The 8,991-nt window shown below is 39.1% G+C and overlaps 1 non-coding gene across 1 annotated transcript; it reads right to left on the bottom strand.

Annotated features, from left to right (window-relative positions):
• Window positions 1-6,331: 6,331 nt before the first annotated feature.
• LOC133035320 (small nucleolar RNA R71) lies at window positions 6,332-6,438 on the bottom strand. Its single transcript, XR_009686590.1, has one exon. It is a non-coding gene; the product is annotated as a small nucleolar RNA R71 (small nucleolar RNA).
• Window positions 6,439-8,991: the final 2,553 nt, after the last annotated feature.

Here is an 8,991-nt window from a genome sequence, read left to right as displayed (position 1 = left end):
CTGAGTCTGCCATATGGGTTGTGAGTTGTAGATTTCTTGCTAAAGGAGCAGAACCTGAAGAACGTTGGCCTCCTTGCTTTAGACGAATATACTTGCAATTACAAAATACCCAAGTATACTTCATGGCAAAAGGTCCCTGCCCCAGACGAAGAGGAAAGTGAAGACTTCGTGGCTCACGCAAAATATCTCGAGAGAGTCTCTCCTCAGGTTGATGGAGCATCCCGAGGTAATCAATGTGGGTGGTCACCCACAGTGCATAGGGCCGAACGTAATACCTTAGTCTCTTTTCGGGATAGTCGGTATAATTTTTTCACTTGGAAACCTCTCCTCATAGATCGCATATCCCATAGGTTCGATAGTTGGTAACCAAAGTTTCATGTTCAAATTAGCTGCACTAGCTCATTCTATGGGATTGCCGAGCAGTATGGAACCATGTTTGATAGAGCAGGTCACATAGATTCAAGCTAGGAATTAGATCCACTAAACCTTTATGACATATTTATGATCATAGGATCTAGGGAGTTTAGTGAATATTATAGTCCTCCCTTGTCATCCTCTGAAGAATATGGTAACCTTCTTAATGTGGGAGTTCTTCCCCATTCTCACTTATTTATTTTGTCTAAGTGTTAATGAATTTCTCTTGTCTCGCAGATATGGATGTAGACTTGGAGAACATGTTCAAAAGTCCTCCCCTAGCCGATAAAAAATTCAAGAAGAGTGTCGCCCAAGCCGGTGAGGCCTCGAGTTCTACTAAGAAACCCAAAAGGACCAAGACCACGACCAACAAGAAGAAATCCTTGAGCCAGCTTACCATTGAGGCTGCTAAGTCTTCCGAGACAAGGAATGAGGTCTCTGCTACAGGGATTGAGGTCTCTGCTGTAGGGATTGAGGTCTCTGTTGCAGGGATTGAGGTCTTTGATGTAGGGAATGTCGAGGGACAACCTACTAGGTCGGTGCACCAAGTGAAGTTCTTTGGTTCTCGTTCAGAGATGGTTCTCCTTGAGCCTTCTTGTCCCCTACCCCTAAAGCTTGGGACTGAAGGGTCACAACTTAGCTCGCAACATGCCACCAACATTTGGCGCAACATCTTGACACTTGGATCCAGAGATTAGGATCTTGCTATTCGAGGCAGCACTGAGGACTTGGCCTAAAGAAGTTATGAGCTTCTGCATTAGGTCAATTTCCTTGCCTTCTTGTTCCCACTTTCCTTATTTTTTCCTTTTTACTAACTTCAGTTTGTCCTCTCCTCACAAGCTTTTTTTCTCGTCCACGCCACACATCATCAGTCGTCTCAGCGGGTCGAAATGCTCGAGAGTGAGCTTCACCAGATTAGGGAACATAGGGATACATGGCCAAAAAGTGGAACGATTCTGAAGCAGAGGTCTCTTGCACAAAGGAGGAAGTAGGAAAGCAGCATCAAGACGACCAAAAGAGAATCACTGATCTCGATAAAAATAGGTTGATCATGACCAAAAGCTTAAGGAGTTTGAAGCTTAAACCAAAGAGAGGGTCAACAGTATCAGTAGGAGGACAATTTATCAAATTTGGTTAGCCAACCCTGAGTTGGACTTCTGTTGCTTGGGAGACAAGGCTGATGCCATGCTTGCTTTTTGTGAGAAGACTCGGAGGGAAGATCTAGGCGAGGAAGAAGAGGTTGAAGCAGAACAAGAAGATCCAACCAAGTCCCCTACAATTTAGGCTCAGTTTTTAGGTTTTTTATTATTATTTTATATATTTTAGAAAATGGACGTAGGGCCAAGACAGTGGTTTGTCTTTGTGGCATTTTTGTAAAGACATATTTGAAAAGTTGGATCGCCACCTTTGCTTTTATTTTGCCTCGTATTTTGCATTTGAATTTTAATATATTTTCCTATTTGTGTTTTTATTCAGAACTTAAACAATTATATTTTGATCAAATTTAAAATACTTTAAGCATTTCCACTGCTCATATTTTTCTTTGATATTATTTAAGTAGTTGGTAATCTACTATGTGTGCGAGCAGTTATTATCTGCTATGCTTTTAATTTGCGAGCAGTTTTTGATTCTGTTTCGCCTTAAACAGTTATAGTATGTTTTAAGCAAACTTAAATATACTTTTAATGGTTCATCACTTTGTATATTTTTGATTGCTCGTATTAAGCCACCTATTCATACATTAGGTTAAGTATTTTTTCAAGGCATCTTGGTGTCTCGTTTAATACTTTCCTACGAAGTGTGAGCCATTATTATTCAGCTTTGCATGTAGTTTAATGTTGTATTTATGAGTTAAGTCTCATTTACAACTTCTACTTTTAATTTTCCTTTCTTATGGGAAAGGTTCCTTAATCAATACTTTAATTTTTTTTAAAGTGGAGTATGTTATGTATTTCCAGATAAGTTGTGGTTAATCATACATAAATTTTAAAATTAAGTGGGTTTGCAATATATTATCTTGTATTTCCGGATGAATTTCGGGTAATCATACACACACATATATATGGCCCTCAAGTAATTATAAAGAATGAAACTTTGTAATTTCTTGAAAAATTATTCAACTTTATTAATAACTGAAGTTCAAAAATATTACATTAGAAATAAAATTTACAACATCAAATTACTGGTAGTAGGGTTGCAAATGTTCCACGTTCCAATAGTTCTTTATTAGCGGGCTGTTAAGCCGAGCTAATTTATAAACTCCAGTTCCTACAATTGCCTCAATCACATAAGGACCCTCCCAGTTTAGGTTAAATACTAATGCAGATGCATCTCTCGTGTTTGCAAACACTCGTCTTAGCACCAAGTCACCAACGTTGAAGAGTCTCTTCTTCACATTCTTGTTGAAGTACCTTGTCACTCAGTGTTGGTATGATCCATTAGTAATTTGCGACTCAATACATTTTTCATCAAGTAGATCAAATGACAATTTTAAGAGTTCTTGGTTTTCTTCTTGATTATAAAACTCTTGTCTATGAGTCGCGATATTTACTTCAACTGGCAGCATTACATCCGAGCCAAATACTAGCGAGAATGGAATATGTCCCATTCTTGTCTTCTAAGTTATTCTATGAGCCCAAAGTACTTGAGGTAGTTCATCGACCCATCTACCTTTGGCAGCATCTAACTTCTTTTTGATTGTATCCTTCAAGGTTTTATTAACAGCTTCTACTTGCCTGTTTGCATGAGGCCTGGAAACTAATGAGAAGCTCTTAAAAATCTTGTTCCTCTCACAAAATTCAGTGAATAAATCACCGTCAATTTGAGTTCTATTATCGGATACTATCTTCATGGGAATTCCAAACCTGTAGACAATATTTTTGACATTAAAGTCGAGGACTTTCTTGCAGGTTATGGAAACTAGAGGTTCAACCTCTGTCTATTTGGTAAATAAATCGATCGCCATGATTGCGTACTTTGCTCCTCCTCGCCTTGTGGGACGTGTCACAATCAAATCAATTCCCCATATTGCAAATGGGTAAGGCGAGGTCATCATTCTCAATTCTGTTGGTGGTAAGCGAGGTATATGTGAGAATCTCTGACACTTATCACATTTCTTGACAAATTTGTGGGTGTCCTTATTTATGGTCGGCCAATAATATCCTTGTCAAATAATTGTTTTGGACAAGCTTTTCCAACCTGCATAATCCCCACAATAACCCTCATGGATTTCTCTGATGTTCTCGTTCGAATAGCCCTTCTATATAATTTTCCTTCCACTATTGTGTAGCGAGGTACTGAATATAGAAGTTTTCGTGCCTCGTTTTTGTCAGTTGGAATTTGTCCGTTGAGAAGATAGTTAACTATAGGTGTCATCTAGGTAGGCGAGCTATCTATCATCTTGACTTCCTCCTTCTCACATATACTTGGCTTGTTTAATACCTCCACTGGCACCAAGTTCATTTCATCCAATTCGTTATGCGAGGCCAGTTTTGCTAAAGCATCAGCATTAGAGCTTTGTTCTCTTGGTATTTGCTCGATTTTGAGATAATCAAACCTTTCCAAGTTCTTCAAATTTTTCTCTAGGTACTTTACCATTTTTTAGCCCTTAGCTTGGTATTCCCCAAGAACTTAATTTACTATCGGCTGTGAATCACTATGACATATGAGATTTTTGACCTTCATCACTTCCGCTATCTTTAAACCAGTGATCAAGGCTTCATACTCGGCCTCATTAGTTGAAGTATTGAATTGGAATCTTAAGCACAGTGAAACTTGAAGCCTTCTGGTGAAATCAGTAACACTCCTGCACCCGAGCCATGATCGTTATGCTCCATCTACGTTCAACTTCCAAGTATCCCGTCTCGCTGAACAAGCGAGTTTTCTTCTAGAGTTATTCCTTCTGTCAGGAAATAAGCCAAAGCTTGGCCCTTAATGGATGTTCGTGGGTGATAAGTTATGTCAAACTGCTGTTAGGTTATAATTAACCTATATTTCGGGTCTTCAAAGTTAGCATTATTTCGTCTATTGGTGTCTTTTGGAGCAGTTTTACGCTTGATTTTCATTATTTCAGGTTCCCGGGGTGTTAAAGTTCGAATTCAGTCAAATGGCGAAAAACTGGGACAAACTTGGAAAAATTGGAAAAATTTGGTTCCTGAAGCATCAGTAGTCGCGACCTCTGATGAGCCTGGTCGCGACCCTTTTTCCTGGTCGCGACCCAGGTCGCGACTTCGTAAGATTGGCAGAAACTCGGTTTTTCGAGTTTTGCCTGTAGTCGCGACTTGCTTAAATGCTAGTCGCGACTATGTACGGAAATCGCAGATTTGACCTAATTTTGATTTTTCACTCAATTGGAGGCTCACCACTTATCCCTATATAAGGAATACGACATTGAAGGTCAAAGGCAGGCAAAAACAGACCTAATAGTGGAGGCAAAGTGGAGAGGAAGCTATCTTGAAGACCCGGAGCGATACCAACTTCTAGTTTCTTTCTTTTACCCTTTTTATTCATCTTTATGTTTGTTTTTAATTCTGAATTAATCATGGATGTTTTTAGAGTTATTATGAGCTAAATTTCCCAATAAGGGAGGATGATGAATGTTGTTTAAGTTTATGCCTAGTTAATAAATAATTGCCATTCCTTCATCTTATGTGTGAATACTATCTTTATTTGTGTTTAATTTCATGTGTAAGCTTGATCACCTTTTACATGCTCTATGATCCTAATTCGAAATCTGAAAAGTGAGAATTAGGAATGCTAAAATTTGGATAGTCTAGGTTTTGATGTAAAACGACAGTATTTACATAGCCTAGTGACTAATAGATTATTGCTTAATGCTGATTTTGTGTTGATCTAATTAAGAAGTTAATTAGAGAACATATTATTTAGAACCTAAAAGATCTGAAAAGAGTTAGGTTAATTTATAATCTGTCTTTCACATTGAGATAAGGATAGCAGTTAGGCAATAACATAGGTAACTTATCAACAGGATTCACCTTCCTAATCTCTCATCTTGATTAATCTTCGTTTATTTTCTCTTTAATTTCTGAGTTATTTACTTTTAAAAATTGCAACTTATTATTCTACCAAATAGAATCATAATTATAATTTAGTAGTACTCAATCCAATTCCCTGTGGTTCGACCTCACTTGCGTGAGATACTACTTGATACGTACACTTGCGTAATAAACAGAATTTTCGTAACAAGTTTTTGGCGCCGTTGCCGGGGAATTGTTTAAAGATTGATATTACACAAAATTATACTAACTTCTACTTTGGTATATTTTCTCTTGCTGATTTTTCTAACCTTTTTCTTGCAATATTTTCTTGATCTATTTCAGGAATCATAAGTGTATGCGCCGTCAAGGACAAGCAGTGATATTGCCAGTTGATCCCGAAATCGAGAAAACTTGTAGAAGAAACCGAAAGAACAAGAGGCAAGAGGGAGTTTCAAAGAATCGCCGAAACTTCAGACATCATGGCTGCCAATGCTGCAAACAATGGAGGCAATAACGGTAACAATGGTGGCGCAGTAGAAGATCAAGCTAATGGCCGCAGCTTGAGAGATTACATTCTCCCTACTCTGACGGGAGTGCAGTCATGTATCAGGCCACCGGCAGTGGAAGCAAACAACTTTGAGATCAAACCTGCCATACTGCAGATGGTGCAATCTTCAGTTCAGTTTGGTGGCCTCCCTTCTGAAGATCCTAATCTGCATCTCTCTAATTTCATGGAACTTTGTGAAACCTTTAAAGTTAATGGAGTTAGTGATGATGCTATTCGACTGAGACTGTTCCCATTCTCTCTTAGAGAGCGAGCCAAGAGTTGGCTAAACTCCTTGCCACCCAACTCTATTGCCACCTGGAATGATCTGGCAACGAAATTCTTGTCAAAGTTCTTTCCTCCAGCCAAGTCTGCAAAGCTGAGAGGAGAAATTAATAATTTTCTCCAACAAGATAATGAATCTCTCCATGAGGCTTGGGAGAGGTTTAAAGATTTGATCAGAAAGTGCCCTCACCATGGTATAGAGAAGTGGATGCTGGTTCACAACTTCTACAATTGGTTGGTAGGAAATACAAGAACTTTAATAGATGCTGCAGCTGGGGGAGCCTTTATGAGGAAGAGTGCTAATGAGGCATATGATCTATTAGAGGAGATGGCTCTAAACAATCAACAGTGGCCAACTGAGAGGAGTCAATCAAAGAAAGTAGCTGGTGTGTTAGAGGTCGACGCCATCACCAAGTTGACGACAAAGAGTTGAGGCATTGACAAAGATAATTGCAGGGCAAGCTAAACAAGCCCAAGTTGTGTGTGAATTATGTGGGGGAAGCCATCACTTTTCAGAATGCCAAGCTGATGTGGATGATTTGCCAATGGATGAAGCTAAAGCCATTGGAAACTATTCACAGAACAACAACAACAACTATGGGGTCAACCAGGGCAATAACCGAAGAAACAGTGGGTTCTATCAGCAACGAAATCAGAACCAGAATCAGAATCAACAGTTTAATCAGCAACAACCCTCTGGTGTAAATTCTGGTTTGCAGACGGATTTATTGCTACAATTCATGACTGAAACTAGATCTTCCATTAAAGACCTGCAGACTCAGATGGGCCAATTAGCAACTCAGGTAGCAACCCGTCCTCAAGGAAATTTGCCTAGTACAACTGAAATTAATCCTAAGGAAAACTGCAATTCAATTACCCTGAGGAGCGGTAAGAAGTATGATGGGCCTGAATTTACACAACCAATTGATGTAAATAAGGAGATTAAAGATCAACCAGTGCCAACCCCAACACCAACAGTAGAGAAGGCTACTGATAGCTCAACACAACCACAACAGTCCCCACCAATCAGTATTGAGCATCATGAAAAGATACCTTATCCTCAGAGACTCCGTAAGACCAATCTAGACAAGCAGTTCACAAAATTTCTAGAGGTCTTCAAAAGACTACACATCAACATTCCTTTTGCTGAAGCCTTGGAACAAATGCCCCGTTATGTGAAGTTCATGAAGGAGGTATTGTCTAAGAAGAGGAAATTGGAGGACTATGAAACAGTGGCATTAACTGAGGAGTGTAGCGCCATTTTGCAAAAGAAACTACCGCCCAAGCTTAAAGATCCGGGTAGTTTCAATATTCCATGCTCTATAGGGGGTTCGGTGGAAACCAAAGCTCTCTGTGACTTGGGAGCAAGCATTAATCTAATGCCATTGTCTGTCTTCAAAAGGCTAGGATTGGGAAAAGCAAAGCCTACAACAGTGACTTTACAACTGGCAGATCGTTCTTTGACTCATCCTCGTGGGATAATTGAAGATGTACTGGTGAAGGTTGGTAAGTTTATTTTCCCTGCTGATTTCCTAATTCTTGATATGGAAGAAGATTCAACTATTCCCATTATTTTGGGAAGACCATTCTTAGCCACGGGCCGAGCATTAATAGATGTTCAAAAGGGGGAGTTAAAATTGCGAGTGCAAGATGAAGAGGTCATTTTTAATGTTTTTGCCCCAACCGACATTCCTACCTGTTGTAAGATTGAGATAGTGAAGAGTTCTTCTGCCAAAGCTGATAAGAAGAAAGCAAAGCCGAAAGAGCGATTTCGAACGATTCGGCGACGTTGGAAAAGATTGGTGTGTGGGAATCCTGAAAAGGAACTTATTCTGGTGCAAAACTCTGAAATTATCAACTTGGGAGGTCAGTTTGACCAAGCCAAGTCCGCCATGATCCTGGCGCCACTTTGAAGTGCAAGGCTCAGCGTCTAGCTGTATGACGATAAACACAGCGCTTCTGGGAGGCAGCCCAAGTTTTATTTTGTTTTGATTGTTTTGTTAGTATTTTCAATTTTTAGTTTAGTACCAGACATTATTTCTTTTTAATTGAATCGTGAAAAGCGTGAAAAAAAAAAAAAAAAAAAAATTGACCTGAAGCCCAGAGGTCGCGACTAGCACTAAGCCTAGTCGCGACCTATTTCTCAAGTCGCGACCTCAGTCGCGACTTGCTGATTTTCCAGAAACGACCAATTTTCCTCGATTAGCAAGTCGCGACTAGCCTGTGGCCAGGTCGTGACTTGCTGACGAAAAATTCTATAAATTCACACTTTCCCCCTCATTCAACCCTACACAAACCAAATTCAAATTTCAAATCCTCTCAGCCGACCCTACACTCTTTTCCTCTAAAAAAAAATTCAATTTTTCATCTTCAAACTTCAATCTTTTCATCTTTTCTCAAATTTCTTAAACCCAATCCAATCAAAAACCCAATTTCACTCAATAATCTACACATATCTTCAAAACCCACACCAAAGAATACCCAAAACCAAAAAAAATCACCATTGTTGTCACCCTCAAACTCAAGCTTTCAAGACGTTCAACAATGGAGGTGGAGTTAAGCGTTTTCGGGTTGTAAGTATCACTTTCTTCATACTCTTAAAAAGTTGATTAATTATTTTAAGTTTTGAGTGATATAATTGTGTGTGGGGTAGAAATTGATAATATTGGGTTTATTATTATTGTATTGTGGTATTAAGTGATTAGGAACATTGATTGAGTGAATTTTGTATTTTTGGGATAGAGGAAATTT

The sequence above is a fragment of the Cannabis sativa genome, chromosome 2 (assembly GCF_029168945.1).
Source record: "Cannabis sativa cultivar Pink pepper isolate KNU-18-1 chromosome 2, ASM2916894v1, whole genome shotgun sequence".
NCBI classification, from domain to species: Eukaryota; Viridiplantae; Streptophyta; class Magnoliopsida; order Rosales; family Cannabaceae; genus Cannabis; species Cannabis sativa.
Note: the sequence above shows the minus strand (reverse complement) of the source record. Positions and strands in the feature narration are given on the sequence as shown.